Below are 16976 nucleotides of genomic sequence, written 5' to 3' on the forward strand. Positions count from 1 at the left end.
TATTAGGCCTTAAAACAAGCCTCAACAAATTCAAGAAGATGTAAGTTATACCATGCATTTTTTCTGACCACAGTACTATGAAACTAGAAGTTGATCCCGAAAAAAAAATCTGGAAAGAACAAAGATACATGGAGGTTAAATAACATACTACTAAACAAAAATTGGGTTAACTAGGAAATTAACAAATAAAAAGTACATGTAAACAAATGAAAACAAAATGGCCCAAAACCTTTGGGATGCAGCAAAAGCTGTTGTAAGAGGGAAATTTATAGCAATACAGGCCTATCTCAAGAAGCAAGAAAAATCTCAAACCTAACCTACACCTAAAGGAGCTAGAAAAAGAACAAATAAAACCTAAAACTGGCAGAAGTAAGTAATAAAAATTAGAGCAGAAATAAATGACATGGAAACTAAAAACAAAACAAAACCCTAATAGAACAGATCAGTGAAACCAGGAGCTGATACTTTGGGGGAAAAAATCAGTAAAATTGATAAACCTCTAGCCATATTTACCAACCAAAAAAGACAAAGACTCAAATAAAATCACAAGTGAGAGAGGAAAAATAACAACCAATACCACAGAAATACAAATAATTATAAGAGAATCTTAGGAATAACTACATGCCAACAAAGTGGACAACCTGGAAGAAACGGATAAATTCCTAGAAACACATAAACTGCCAAAACTGAAACAGGAAGAAATATAACATTTGAACAGACTGATAACCAATAAGACATTGAATCCGTAATCAAAAACTCCCAACAAAGTCTACGACCAGATGGCTTCATAAGTGAATGCTACCAAACATTTAAAGAAGAATTAATAGCTATTCTTCTCAAACTATTCCAAAAACCGAAATGGAAAGAAAAGTTCACAATTAATTCTATGACAACAGCATTATCCTATTATTAAAACCAGATAAAGACACCACTAAACACTAAAAAAAAAGAAGTATTGGCCAGTATTCCCGATGAACATAGATGCAAAAATCTTCAACAAAATACTAGGAAACTGAATCCAACAATACATTTAAAAAAATCATTCACCACAATTCTGTGGGATTTATTCCTGTGTTGCAAGTATGGTTCAATATTTTCAAATGATGTGATACACATCACATTAATAAAAGGAAACATAAGGATATGTGATACTTTCAATAGATGCAGAAAAAGCACTTAAAGTACGACATTCATTCATGATAAAAACCTTCAACAAAGTAGATTTAGAGGGGACATACCTTAAGACAATAAAGGCCATATATGAAAAACCCACAGCTAATATCATACTCAACAGGGAAAAAACTGACAGCCTTTCTCCAAAGATCAGGAAAAAGATAAGGATATCCACTCTTACCACTTTTATTCAACATAGTACTGAAAGTCCTAGCTACAGCAGTCAACAACAAAAAGAAATAAAAGTCATCCAAATCAGTAAGGGAGAAGTAAAACTTTCACAGGTGATATGATACTACATATAGAAAACCCAAAAGACTCCACTGAAAAACTGCTAGAACTTATCAACAAATTCTGTAATTCACAGATACAAAATAAACATAAAGAAATCTGCTGCATTTCCATATACTAGCAATGAAGCAGCAGAAAGAGAAATTAAGAAAACTATCCCATTTATAATCTCCCTTGTAATTTATATAGATATCAAATATAATAAGATACCTAGGATGAAACCTAATCAAAGAGGTGAAAGCCCTCTTCTCTGAAAAATATAAAACACTGATGAAGAAAATTGAAAATGATGCAAATGGAAAAACATTCCATACTCACGGATTCAAAGAACAAATATTGTTAAAATGTCTATACTACCCAAAGCAATCTACACACTTAATGCAATCCCTATCAAAATACCAGGAGCATTTTTCACAGAACTAAAACAATCTTAAAATTGCCAAAGCAATCTTGAAAAAGAAAAGCAAAGTTGGAGGCATAATAATTCTGAACTTCAAGTTATATTACAAAGCTGTGGTAATCAAAACAGTATGGTGCTACAATAAGTCACAGATCAATAGAACAGAATTGAACATCCAGAAGTAAACCCACAACTATATGGTCAATTCATTTTCGACAAAGCAGGAAAGGATATCCAATGGGAAAAAGACAGTCTCTTCAGCAAATGGTGTTGGGAAAACTAGATAGCACCATGCAAAAGAAATAAACTGGACCACTTTCTTACACATACACAAAAATAAATTCAAAATTGCTTAAAGACCTAAATGTTAGACCGGAAACCTTAAATATCCTAAAAGAGTACACAGACAGTAACTTCTTTGACATCAGCTAAACCAACTTTTTTCTAGATGTGTCTCCTGAGGCTGGAGAAACAAAAGCAAAAATCAACTATTGGGATTACATCAAAATAAAAAGCTTCTGCCCAGTGAAGGCAATAATCAAAACTAAAAGGCAATTAATGAAATGGGAGAAGATACTTGCAAATGGCATATCCAATGAAGGGTTAGTACACAAAATATATAAAGAACTCATAAAACTCAATACCTACACACCAAATAATCTAGTTAAAAATGGACAGAACACAGAAACAGACATTTCTCCAAAAAAGACATATAGAGAGCCAAGAGATACATAAAAAGATGTTTATCATTACTTACTATCAGGGAAATGCAAATCAAAACTATAAGGAGATATCACCTCACACCTGTCTCAATGTCTAAAATCAACAACACAGAGACAATAGGTGTTGGTGAGGATGTGGAGATAAAGGAACAATTGTGTTGGTGGGGATGCAAGCTACTGCCCCCACTATGGAAAACAGTATGAATATTCCTCAAAAAGATAAAAAATAGAACTACAAGGGCAGCTGGATGGCTCAGTCGGTTAAGCCTGTGACTCTTGATTTTAGCTTAGGTCATGATCTCATGGTTCCTGAGTCTGAGCCCTGCATCGGGCTCTGCACTGACAGTGCAAAACCTGCTTGGGATTCTCTCTCTGGGATTCCTTCTCTCTCTTCCCCTCCCCTGCTTGCATGCTCTCTCTTTCTCTCAAAACCTTAGCTTAAAAATAAAAATAGAACTACTTATGATCCAGTAATTGTGTCACTGGGTATTTACCCAAAGAATACAAAAACACTAATTCAAAGGGATATGTGGACCCTTGTTTATAGAAGTATCATTTACAATAGCCAAGATATAGAAGCAGCCCAAGTGTCCATTGATACACACACACAGGAATATTATTCAACCACATAAAAGAACGGTATCTTGCCATTTGCAATGACATGGATGGAGTCAGAGAGTATAATGCTAAGCAAAATAAGTCAGCGAAAGACAAGTACCGTATGATTTCACTCATATGTGGGATTTAAGAAACAAATGAGCAAAGGGGAAAAAAGAGACAAATCAAGAAATACATTCTTAGTTATAGACAACAAACTGATGATTACCAGAGGGAAGGTGGATGGGCAGATGGGTTAAGTAGGTGATAGGAATTAAGGAGTGCACTTGTTATGATGAGCACCAGGTGATGTATGGAATTGTTGAATCATATTGTACACCTGAAACTAATAACACTGTATGTTATCTAACTGGAAATAAAATTTTTAAAAGTCAAAATAAATTTCTCTTAAAAAAATTCTGTAACTGTGGTGATGGATGTTAACTAGACCTGCAGTGGTAATCGTTTCACAGCATATACAAATATCTAATTATCCTGCTGTATATCCAAAACTAATATAATATTGTACATCAGTTATACCTTGTAAAAATTAAATTAAAAATGAGTAAAGGATATATAATGGGGAAAGAATACTCTTCAATAAATGATGTTGGGGAAACTAGGCAGCCACATGCAAAAAATGAAACAGGACCCCTATCTTTTTTTTGTAATGTTTGTTTATTTTTGAGAGGGGGGAGGGGCAGAGAAAGAGGGAGACAGAATCTGAAGCAGGCTCTAGGCTCCTATCTGTCAGCACACAGCCCAGTGTGGAGCTTGAACTTACAAACCGTGAGATCACGACCTGAGCTGAAGTTGGATGCTTAACTGAGCCACCCAGGCTCCCTGAAACAGAATCCCTATCTTACACTATATACAAAATTTAGCCCAGAATAGATTGAAGACTTGAATGTAAGACATGAAACCATAAATCTTCTAGAAGAAAGCATAGGTGGTAAGCTCCTTAATAAAGGTCTTGGTGATGATTTTCTGGGTTTGACACCAAATGCAAAGGCAGCAAAGGAAAAAAAAAAAACACAGGTGGGAACTACATCAAACTAAAAGCTTCTAAAAAAACCAAACTAAACTAAAAGCTTCTGCACAAAAAAGGAAATCATCTCTTTCATCAACAAAATGAAAAGGCAACCTACAGAATGGGAAAAAATATTTGCAAACCATATATCTGATAATGGATTGATCCAACATATACAAAAACTCATACAATTAAATATCAAAAAAAAAATTAAAAATGGGCAGAGGATCTGAATAGATATTTTTCTAAAGAAAACATACAAATGTCAAACAGGTATGTGAAAAAGTGCTCAACATCACTAATCAGGGGAATGCAAATCAAAACCGCAATGAGGTATCACCTCACATCTGTTAGGCTATTATGAAAAATACAAGAAGTAACAAGAGTTGACAATGATATGGAGGAAAGGGAATCTTTCTGCATTGTTGATAGTAATGTGAATTGGTGCAGCCACTATGGAAAACAGTATGCAGGTCCCCCCCAAAATTAAAAATAGAACTACTATATGGTCCAGCAATTTTAGTTATTTGTCCAAAAGAATCAAAAACAATACCTCAAACACACCTATACTTTTACATTCACTAAAGCATGTTTACAACAGGCAAGACATGAGAACAATGTAAATGTCCATTGGTGGATGAATGGATAAAAAAATGTCACATATGTATTCAGTGGAATATTATTAAGCCATAAAAGAAACTTTGCCATCTGCAACAACATGGATGGACCTTGAGAATATTATGCTAATTGAAGTCAGAGAGTGACAAATATTGCGTGATATCACTTATTTGTGAAATTAAATAGAAAGCCAAACTCATAAAGAGAATAGATTGATTGTTGCCATGGGCAAATGAGTGAAGGGAGTCAAAAGGTATAAACTACCATTTATAAAATAAATAAGTCATGGAGGTAATGTACAACACGGTGATTATAGTTAATACTGTATTGTATATTTCAAAGCCACTAAAAGAGTAAATTTTAAATTTTTTCATTTAAGAAAAAATATTTGGAAATATGTGTGGTGATGGATGTTGACTAGACGTACTAATGTGGTCATTTTGCAATGTATACAAACATTGAATCATTATGTTGTACAACCGAAACTAATATAATGTTCTATGTCAGTTATATCTGAATAATATAAAATAATTTGAGTACTGGAAATTTGATTAAAAATATGATCTATATATACAATTGCCAAACCTGTTATAGTTCATTTCATTCAATTTCACCACAAACTTATACACATTATTTATAGATGAATTATGTAATTTTACATCTCCATTAGAATGATAGCGTGTCTAAAATCAAAATAGAATCTCAATTCTGGATTTCAAAATATAAATATAAGGTTATTACTATCAGAAGTTGCTGGCAGAATCACTGGTTTCCAATAGAGTTGCAAAGGGAGCTTAGTTTATTTAGGTTTTTGAGGTTATGTTCTTTAGATGCGGAATATGACACAAGAATTCAGACGCAGATATCTTGAGGGAGAGCTCTTCAGAAAAAAATCTGTAAGAGGATGTAAGGCAGGATAATTAGGCTGAAAAAGGGAAAAGAGCAGCAATCCAGTGTGTGTGCTGGGGGTGAGGCAGCTCTGTCAGCTGAAGAAAGTTCCCTGGAAAAGGGGGAAAGCGTGGCTCCTAGAGCTGGAGTTTGGGGACCACACATCTATTACAATAGTGAAGAAGAAACTGCAATTGGCATAACTAATAGTCGCTTCTCTCTGGCCCAATCTAAGAAGAGTAAGCCATCAGCAACAGCTGCAGAAGGTGTGAGGCTGGATGATCCCCTTTGTACCATGGAATAATCAAAACTATGGATGACTGGAGGACCAGGGCTAGGCCTTGAACAAAGGACAGTCAATCCATATGGTGGCCAATAAGCTGTGATAGGACCAGATTTAAAGGATAAGTGAGGTGATCAGCTTTCTTAGTTTGAATATTTGAAGTAGGTAGTATTGGGAGAAGTTCAAAAGTCAGAGAGGCCATAGTGATCGAATGTACAGGCTGAAGTTATGAGGGAATTAGAAACTATAAGTAAGCAGTGACCGTGAGGTAGAGAATAGGTATAAAGACAGTATAGGGTAAAGGAACCATTTGCTGGAGATGGGATGGGAAATAAAGTAGAAACATAAAAGGTAACCACACTGGTAGAGCTCCAGAACAAACAACTGCAGAGTACTGATGTTATTTTTCTTTCATCAGATAGGAAAAGATTTCAACGAGTATGATCAGGAAACACTGGAATAGACAAATTGCCCTCTGGAGAGGGTAGATACTATTTGCACGATCTTGCTTTGTCAAAGACTCAAAATTACCTGATATGCTTGTAAGTGAAATTGCTCTGCAGAATAGAGACAGAATTCTGGAGGCCAGAATGCTGTCAGAAGGAGAATGGTAAAGAAGGTGATTTTAAAGCAGATAGATACCTACGCAGAATTTTAAAGTTGTAAATGGTAAAATGTCCAATGTAAACCAATTTACACAGCGGTTTTTTTTGGGGGGGTGGGTGGGGAGTGTGATTCAACTATGAGGATGAGGGAATAGTGTACATCTGAACTACCCAATATTATTTGGTAAATGTCCTGAGAAATTGATTAAGGTGAGCAAAGATTCTAAGTGAACTCCCAGGACAAGCACTTGTCAGTCAATGAAGAATTTCCAGAGGAGAAGCCAGAGAGACTCAAAGGCTGGGCAGGGGTTGACCTGGTGAAGAGGAGGGGAGCTCAGGTCATTGTTTTGGACAACAGTGAGAAGGGTTCAATTTGCCAGTTTTGAATCAGACTCTTTATAGTGTTCTTTTTGAATCTAAGATCTTCGACATTCTGATCTTCCTCAGCAGGTGGGAGAGAGGCATGGATGGCCTTGGCCAAAGTTTACTAAGGGGAATTATTTCCATAATGCTGTGAGGTTTCTGAAACAGTGATAAGTAGGGAGATCAAACCTGATTAGGTTATCACAGCTCATCCCTTCTCCCTCACAAGAATATTCTTTGAGAGGTATTAAGTATACAAATTTTAAAGTCAAACAGAATAGCAAACTCTCCAGGAATGGCTAGATCATCTTTACCATTTAAACTATGAACTATTTGACCAAGAAAACAATTTGTGAAGATGGGGTGGGTACACTGAGATAAGTTCATCATGAACCCTCATTGTTTTGTGTGGTGATATGTGTGAGTGTCCAATTCTATGGTAGAGAACATTTAACATGAATTTAGCAGAAACATCTCAATAATTAGTGACTACTTAGCTATGAAATTCTTGAGTTTCTCTTGGAAACATTTTTGAAAGCTATTACATATCTTTCTTCCACCCTACTTTCTGAAGAATATCTAAGAGATAATTTCACACCTTTTGGTACTAGCCATGCTAATCTTAGCCAATCAGAGTCTTTAATTTTGATTGGAATATTTCCCACAGTTCCCACTGTGTATTGTCAAAACTAAAATGGAGGTGGGGGGGTGAGTTAAATAGGTGATGGAGATGAAGGAGTGCATTGTTCTGATGAGCACTGGGTGGTGTATGGAAGCGTTGAATCATTATACTGTACACTTGGAACTAATATTACACTGTGTGTTCACTGAAATTTACATTCAAATCTTAAAAATTTAAAAAATCATTTAAAAATTAAAAAAGAGAAGGAAATACAACCAGTACAAGAAAAAGTATTAGTCAGTTTAAGGCCAGAACTTAAATGGAATGCTTCTAAAAATCAAAACAGTGTCCCCTTAATGTGATAATATGTATTTACAAACAGGGTTTTGTGGTTGATGTCATCAATCGCTTGGTAAAATATTGCCAGTAACATTATTGCCATAAAAATTGGAAAGTTGATTATAGGTTACTTAAAACTGTCATCTTAGCCTTTAGAGGATTTATTTAAATCTAATTTTAAAACTTTCTTAATATTTATTTTTACAGAAGTTAACTTAGAAATTTAAGATTAGAAAACAATGAGTTTTCAAATGAGTGCTGCTGAAACTAATATGTGGGTATGTGGCTTTTGTCCAAAGTGGTCGTTTTTCCCTCAAGGCCAATTTATCATTGATGAAACATCTGTTCAAAACCATTCATGTGTGTTTTGAAAAACTAGGATCAATCAACTCTGTTTGGATAGGCAACTATTGCTTTCTAAGTAACGATGGATGATGATAGGTGAATATATTTTTTGGTTTAACTTTAATGTCTGTTTTTCTGAAACTGGAAAAATATCAGGATGGTATTTTGTACTTGTGCCTTATCTCACAATTAAGTTCTTATTGGAAACTCAGAAAAGGAAACAAAGTATTTAGAAGTCTTATGAAACATTTTATTTTGTGCTAATGGCACTTTCTTGTGAAACTATTTGAATATATGGCCAAGGATGGAATTGGATGTTTATAAAAGCAAATTACTGAAAATTTTTTTCTATTTTGAAACCCTTCTTTTTCTTTAATAAGACACCAAAACCATGATGTCATTTTACTATTTGAGGGTCTACATACTCCATTTTCCATCTCCCATATCTTCCCCTTCCCATTTCTAGCCACAGACATACATAAGGTATACTGTGCTATATTTACAGGAGCTGAAATTTTTAGTCTTTGCTGAGATGGGATAAATAATAAATTTAAATCTCTAGAAAGAGATATATACTATAGGTTAAGCTTTATACTTAACCATTTGTTCATTTATTCACTAAACAATAATTGAACATCTGCTCTCAGGCACATTTTGTATTACACTATAATTAGTTGTTTAATGATCTCATACCAGACTGTGAGAACTTCTATCTCAGTGGTTGGATTAATGAGTAACATTTAGTACATTTTGTATGCATACATGTCAAACAATTGACTATGAGGATTCAGTATGATTGAGAAAAAAAAGAAGGGTAATGGGAAAGAGACGCCTGAAATTTATTCACCTTGTAATGTGTGTTAGATATTTTGTGAATCACTTCACTTACATTATCATTTTGTTTTATTCAACTTTTACAGTTAACCTTTGAGGAAATATAAAGGTAAGTAGAATCAGGCAGAGTTAGTATCCTGCTCAATGTCAGTGGGCTGGTAAGTTAGAGCTGGAAGTTGAGCTCATGTCCATATGATCTGAGCCCATGTGCTTAGATTGCACAGCTGGCTACCACACAGAAACCCTCACTACTCCTACCAGGCTAAATGAGAAAACAAACAACACCAAAATAAAGTCTTACCATGTATTACATTAAAAAGAAGTGTAGGGGAGCCTGGGTGGCTCAGTCAGTTAAGCATCAAGCTCTTGGTTTCAGCTCAGGTCATGATTTCATGGCTCATGAGATCAAGTCCCATGACTTATGAGCCCCATGGGTTTCTGTCTCTACCCTTCTTCTGTGTGCACTCTCTTGCCCTCTCTTTCAAAAAAATAACAATAGAAAAGTTCTAGTCAATTAAAAAGTATATAAAACATATATTTGAATAGTAAATATAGGAAGGTAAGAAAATATTTTTATAGTTGATAGGTTTGGATACTAAGAAGAGTCAAAAGACTCAATTATTCAAATTTAAGTGAAAGTGACCAGTAAAAAATTCATTCAATAAATATGTGAAGTTAGTATTCTAAATACTAGGGATACAATGAGGAACAAGAGAGATAAAAGTACTGCTTTCACTGAGCTTACATTCTTAAGGGAGGATACAAATAATGATATTTATTCTAGCATTAATGTATATGTAATGCTTATATGCCACATACTCATTTCTCTAAGTGCTTTTGTTCCTCTCTTTCTCTCTCTCTCTCACAAACATGTTTAAAACCCATGACTAAACAGCTCTGTGAGGTACATTCTATTTTATGCTTATTTTAAAGATGTGGAAAATTCATCATAGAAAGGTAAGGAAGTCACCCAGAGTCATAACAGTGCGTGGTTTCAGTGAGACATGGGAAACTAGTTTCAAATCTATGCAGTTCATGCTATTTTTTTTTATTTTTTAATGTTTATTTAATTTGCGGGGTGGGGGTGGGGGGGAGAGAGATACACAGAATCTGAAGCAGGCTTCAGGCTCTGAGCTGTCAGTGCAGAGCCCAACGTGGAGCTTGAACTCACAAGCTGTGAGGTCATGACCTGAGCTGAAGTCAGATGTTTAACCAACCAGGCCACCCAGGCTCCCCACCTATTTCAGGTTTGATTAGTGATATGAAGAAAAAGAAAGCAGAATAAGAGGAAAGAGAAATGGCAGGGGTGATGATTTATTAAGGGTGTTGAACAAAAGCTTTGGGATGAGATGGCATTTAAGAGAGACCTGATAGAAGTAATTATTTAGCCATGATGTTATCTTAGCGGGAAAAAAAAATCCAAAAAAGTAGAAATGATAGATGCAGAAATCCTGCAGTTGGAGCACACTTGATATGTTCTTTTTTTCCTCCACACTTGTATTGTTCTACATATAACAAGGAGTCCAGTGTAAATAAATAAGGGAGAGAATGAATATATGGTTGTATAGTTACCTATGTGCCATAATATGGGATTTTTAGACTATGCATGGACTTTGGATTATGAGCATAGATCTGATATAATCTAAAAATTTGGAAACTTTATAAAGATTAGACTGTGAACTTACAAGATTGGAGACAGAGTGATTACTTATGAGGCTTTTATAATTTGTCCATGATAAGAGTTCTTGGGCCAGTTGGTAGGAAGTGGATAAATTTTTTATGTATTTTGAAAGAAGAACCAGTAAGATTTACTGATAGATTGGCTCTTTCAATGTAGGAGAATGAAGAATCAGGATGATTTCACACTTGTCTTGTGTAATTGGATGAATAGTTGCCATTCAGTAAGAAAGGAAATACCAGGGGGAAAACTGTATGGGGGGGTAAGAAGAATCAACAATTTTGTTTTGAATTTTAAGCTTTTGATGACAAATAACATCTAAGTAGAGATGTTAACTAGGTAGTTGCATATACGAGTCTGAAGACAGGGGCTATGGCTACACGTTTGGGAATCATCAAGTTATGAATGCTTTTAAGATTGAGGGACTGGATGAGCTCACTTAAGGATGGAGTATAAATTGAGAAGAGGTCTGAGGATTGAGTTTATAAGGCATTCTGACATTAAGAAGTTGGTGCAATGAGAAAAGTCTAGCAAAAGATCTTAGGGAAAAAGTGGCTAATGAAGTAGGAGGAGACTTAAGTACTTTTTGTTTTAAAAGTCAAGAAGAAAGTTTTTGGTAGAGGGAATCATTAATATTGTTAATTGTTACCAGATTAGATAGGTTGGAGACTGATGGTTGGGTTTATTGATGAGGTCACTGGTGAACTTGTCAAGAGCAATTTTTGTCCAGTGGTGGCAATGAAAGCCCATTTGAGAGGAGTCCAAGAGAGAGCGGAAAGAGAAGAGATGGAGAGAATAGGTATTATGAATTTCTCTCTAAAGGCAACTTATGGGATAAGGTAAAATTAAGGCTGAGTTTTTATAGATACTAGAGATATTACAACATGTTTGCATGTTTACAGGAAGAGTCAGTAGAGAGGGAAAATTGGTAATGTAGGACAAAGAGGGCCATTTGCTGGACTGAGATTCTTCAGTGGACAGGAAAGCATGAAATCTAATGAACAAGTTGAGTATTTGGTTCAATAGGATGTATATTTTGGCCACTGTAACAGGAAAGGTGCAGAGTATAGGAATTCAAGTGTAAAGCATTGATATGAAAGTGGGTTGATGCCAATGTTTTCTTTTGATTGTTTCCATTTCTACATGAAATAAGACACAGAATCATTTACTGAGGATGACGAAAAAGATGCTGTGGAGTATTCCCCCAGCCCCAAATTCATATGATGAAGCCCTGACTCCCAGTGTGATGGTATTTGGAGATGGGACCTGAGTGGAAATTAGGTTAGATGAGATCATGGGATAGGGCCCTCATAATGAGCTTAGTGTCCTTATGGGAAGAGATGTCAGGTAGCTTACTTCATCTCTCCCTGCCATACAAGTGCACAGTGAGAAGGTAGCCACCTGCAAGCCAGAAGGGAGCCCTTATTAAGGAATCAAAGTGGCCAGCACCTTGACCTAGGACTTGCCAGTCTCTAGAACTGTGAGAACTCCACTCAGGAGGGGAGGTGCTGGAGATGTGAAAAATTATATAATAGTAAGTTTGAAAGGCAGCAATGACAGCTAGAGTAGGAAGTCAAAGTTGATCTGTTTAACATGTTTTTGAGTTTTATTCTAGCTATAAATCAGCTACTTCAGTGCTGAGAGAGCAGTGTGTTGGATAACTAGGTTTGAGTTACTGTGATGTATGATGGGGGGAAAGGAGACAAAGGCATTAAGGTATTCACAACCATATCATAAGCATATTGTATAGAGACCACACCATATGTAGAGATCACAGTGGCGATTATAAATAATTAGGAGTATAAGACTTATAATAGTAGGAGTGGTCTATTATAGTAGCCTATTATAAATATTAGAAGTACAGACCACTCATAATCTATTAAATAAATTCTATTGAGAGATGTGGTGGCTTTGTAACATTCACTTTGACTAGACTGAACTGCCTTTCTCAGAATTCTCTGTAGATTTCCAATTATAGTGGGCCACTAGAGACATTTTTACAGGCTATTTGAGAGATGGAAGTTAAACAGAAACATTGGTGTTTCTCAACACAAAGGCACTGGTGCGATCTCAAACTTTGGTGTGACACAGTAGCTGGGTCTGCAGCTTTACCACCTTTGCCTGGATCCTTCTTTAACTCTGCTATTCCTTACAGGTGTGCATTTCGCTCTGTGATGAAGGACACCAGCTTTCTATGTAGGACACCCATATCAAGATCACAGGTGATGAGAATTGGCATAAGTTTTGTCCTTTCCTCATGGCTTCCAGCTCCTGATTGTAGGTTCCGGCTTGTCCTCTCTCTTCCCAATGTTATATCCATCTTCTCTTCCCAACTTCCCTCCCTGTGAACTTCAAGCTCTAGCATCAGAGGAAAGAAAGCAGACTTACAGACACTGCTTAGGCAGCTCTCATAATTGCATAAGGCCCAATTCTGGTAACAAATGCCTTATCTTATATACAGTGGTTCTGCCTCTCTGATGAAATTCTGAGAAGAGATTATGAAGTAGGTATTAAACAAATGGAGGGACATATTTATAAACTGGTAAGATTAACTACTATATAGGCGTCGATTCTCCAAATTCATTTATGAATTTGACAGTCCTGATAAGAATCCAGCTGGATGTATATGTCTTAGAACTTCAAATGTCAATATGAATACTTTAACAGTAAGTATGTGACAGAACACAAAAAGCAGCCAGGTTCTGTGCTATACCTCAAAACGTTATACAGTTAAGCCGTGTGAAATGTCAAATATCATAAACTATGAACCAAGATTTTCATTTCAGGAATTAAGTAGAATAAAATTATAGTTCTAGCTTGTACACGTATGGGACTTTACGTGTGAGACGCTTGTTGTTTAAGTTCTACACACCCATATCTACACCTTTCCCCCCACCAGCTCATTTAATCAGTCCTAATGAGGTAGATACTTTTCCTATTTTTCAGGCAAATAATTAAAGCACAGAAACATTAAGGACCTTGCACAGGGTCACACCAGAAAGTAACAGTAAAGTCACATCAGAGATTAATAGAGTCAGAACTTCCATCTCACACCAGCCACTTGCTTTTTCTAATATGGGTGTGAACTCTGCTCTTTGAGAACCTTACCCTGGAAAAGCAAAGGCAGGCTGTGGGGTACATCAATACCTATAAGGTTTCTTGAGAGGAAGGCAGAAATTATTTATCTTGTAACTAACTGAATGCACCTGGACCATAAAAGATGGAGAAAATCAGCTCCATGAACAGGGCTAAGTAAGAACAATTGACTTTCATTATTCTTGAGGGTTGCTGAGTTGTTGAAATACAACTGACACGGTAGCCCAGGGATAGACTATTGAGTGAAACATGTTATGGAGCAAGAATCAAGAATCAAGTTGTTTAATATCCTGTCTTTATGAGAGGGGCATTTTAGTGTGCACCCACATAAGAAGACACCTTCAGCTCATTGTCATGCTAAGGTGGATCACCTCAATTGCGATCAGCAATCAAAAAGAGACAGGGAGAGGTCATATTGTTCCAGGCCCATAAATGTGTGGTCTCATGGTCAAAGGATGAGGCAGCAACAATGGCTAGAACAAACTCTGCCTCTGGGGAGTAGGAAATGGTTGCTGTGTGTTGGGGTGGGAGGAAAGGATTTGGAAAATTACTAATTTACATAAAAGGATTTATAAGGTTTTAAAATCTTTATGTGCATAAAGGTCTCTGAGTTTTCAAAGATGCACTGCAAAGCACAATGAGGTCCAATTCTTCACCTATCAAATTAGCAAAAATGCAAATGAGCCTGGGATGAAAACACAGGTAAATGTACCAAGGAATGTTCTAGTTATTGTTGGAGGAGGTTATTCAGTTTGACCTTTCTGGATAGCAGTTTATCAATATGTATGAAGAGTCTTAAGAAACATAGTGTCCTCTAAATAGTAATTCCACCCCTGAGTATCTGCCATAATAAAGTAATCCCAAATATTGAAAAGAGATTTATACTCTAAGATTAATACTCTAGCATTAAAATTGTGAAAACTAGAAACAGAATGCCCAATCATAATGAAAGAATTAAATAAACCATGGTACATTCACTTATTAAAATATTATGTAAAATAAATATATTTACAAAGATTATGTAAAAACATGGAAATGCTAATGCAGTAATAAATAAAAAGAATAATACAGAAAACCATATATATAATTATATATGTTTCAGGTGTACATATTTTTGTCAAAGGCTTAGGAAACTAAAACTGTTAGAATAAATAGTTGAAGAAAAATTGATGATTTCTGCCCCTTTGTTTCTACTTGTCTGAATTTCAGGCCTGTTCATGAGTATGTTTTGAATGAAAAAAAAAAGTTAAATGCAATAACAATAGCATAGCAGTGTCAGTTTAATCATCAGAAAGAAAAAGATTCTGTAATAAACAAGCCTGAGCCCCTCAAGCTCATCCTGATTAAAACCAAAGAGGAGTTCCAAGACTTGAAAAATGTCCTTTAGCGTTCTATTGTAGCTGTTATAGGAATAGCTTTCAAAGGGAAGCTCATAATAGAACCTAAAGAAATAAATGTTCTGAAGATGAGACAGAGCTTGGTTTATTTGGAATCAGTTGGCTCAGACACTGTTCTGATTAACCTGCATGGGCAAGATGGAATTTAACTTGAATATTTGGTTATATTTCATCCATCTTGCCTATTCCACTGGAAAAAAAAACACCCTAAATACTGTACTGGGAAAGGATGGGGGTGGAAAGTGAGGAGAAATTTTTGTCAAATGTGTTTTAGATTAGAGACCCTTCTAGACTATAGCTTCGAGGTGGAATTAGTCATTGGCACATACGCGCCTTTTCAAAACTGTTTCTGGTGAAGAAGCAAAGGTGTGTGTTTGTGCCAGGTTTTTTCAGCTTCTCTCGCTTTGCTATGTTGTCACTTGAACTGAGATTTGAAGTAGGAGATGGCAGTCAGGGCTCCTAGTTTGTGACCTACTACACAGGATTATTTTTTCTTTTTAAATTTCTTCAGAAGAACTGGTTGCTATTAGTGCATAGTTTTTCAGAAATGTTTAAAAGCACAATAGATAGCATTTTGGGGTTACTGACCTAAAATTAGGGTTTTAGCATATTTTAGAGAAAAAAAAATCCTGCTTTTTGCAACAACATGGAAGGACCTTGAGGGCATTGCACTAAGTAAAATAAGTCAGAGAAAGACAAATGCTATGTGATATCACTTATATGTGGAATGTATTTAAACAAACCCAAACAAACTCATAGATACAGAGAATGTATTGATGGTTGTTACAGGTGGTGGGTGGGCACAAAATAGGTGTAAGAAGCCAAAAGATATAAGCTTTCAGTTATAAAATAAGTAAATCCTGGGGATGGAATGTACAGCATGAGAGCTATAGCTAACAACACTGTGTTATGTATTTGGAAGTTGCTAAGAGAGTAGATCTTAAAAGTTCTCAAGGTGGGGCACACTGGGGTGGCTCAGTTGGTTGAACCTCTGACTTCAGCCCAGGCCATGATCTCATGGTTCGTAATAGCCCAGAGTCTGCTTCAGATTCTCTGTCTCTGTCTCTCTGTCTCTCTGTCTCTGTCTCTCTGTCTCTCTGTCTCTCTGTCTCTCTCTCTCTCTCTCTCTCTCTCTCTCTCTCTCTGCTCTTCCCCCATTCGTGCACATGAGTGTGAGTGCTCTCTCTCACAAATAAACATTAAAAATTTTTTTTGAAAAGTTCTCAAAGGGAAACAAATTTTAACTATGTGTCATGATGAATGCTAACTAAACTTGTTGTGGTAATCATTTTGCAATATGTACATATATCAAATCATGTTGTACACCTAATGTTAATACAATGTTATATGCTAATTATATCTCAATTCTAAAAAAAGAAATTAGAAAAACCAAAAAAAGTAATACTTTTGGATATATAAATCTGAGTTATACTGATAGACTCACAAGATACTATATATAAATACTACATATAATTTTACTTTTGTTTAAAAGTATCCCTTTCCCTTCTTTTCCAAATGTAGCATTAGTTATTCTTTATTGTGAAATACAACAGGATAACTCCTAAGCATCTTGGACATTTGCAAATTTTAAGAGATAGACACAGGTGAATGGATCAGGCTTCTACGTTTTTGCTCTTCTTGTACTATGTTCAGGTGAGAATTGTATTATGGGAATTTGTACATTCTGTCTGTGGT

The 16976-nt window shown here is 35.7% G+C and overlaps 2 long non-coding RNA genes across 8 annotated transcripts in view; one reads left to right on the forward strand and one right to left on the reverse strand.

The window, feature by feature from the left end:
• The window catches only part of LOC109496163, a 237489-nt gene that overhangs the window by 218011 nt on the left and 2502 nt on the right, over positions 1-16976 (forward strand). For 6 of the 7 annotated variants that reach the window (XR_006592380.1, XR_006592383.1, XR_006592382.1 and 3 more), the window contains one exon: positions 12944-13010. This is a non-coding gene — a long non-coding RNA (uncharacterized LOC109496163). Of the gene's footprint in view, positions 1-12943; positions 13011-16802; positions 16935-16976 lie in introns of all 7 variants that reach the window. The other variant, XR_002152042.2, reaches the window with a different exon arrangement.
• LOC123383074 overlaps positions 1-16976 on the reverse strand; it is an 89052-nt gene that overhangs the window by 30800 nt on the left and 41276 nt on the right. The gene's annotated exons all lie outside the window — the stretch shown is intronic.

The sequence above is a fragment of the Felis catus genome, chromosome F2 (assembly GCF_018350175.1).
Source record: "Felis catus isolate Fca126 chromosome F2, F.catus_Fca126_mat1.0, whole genome shotgun sequence".
NCBI lineage: Eukaryota > Metazoa > Chordata > Mammalia > Carnivora > Felidae > Felis > Felis catus.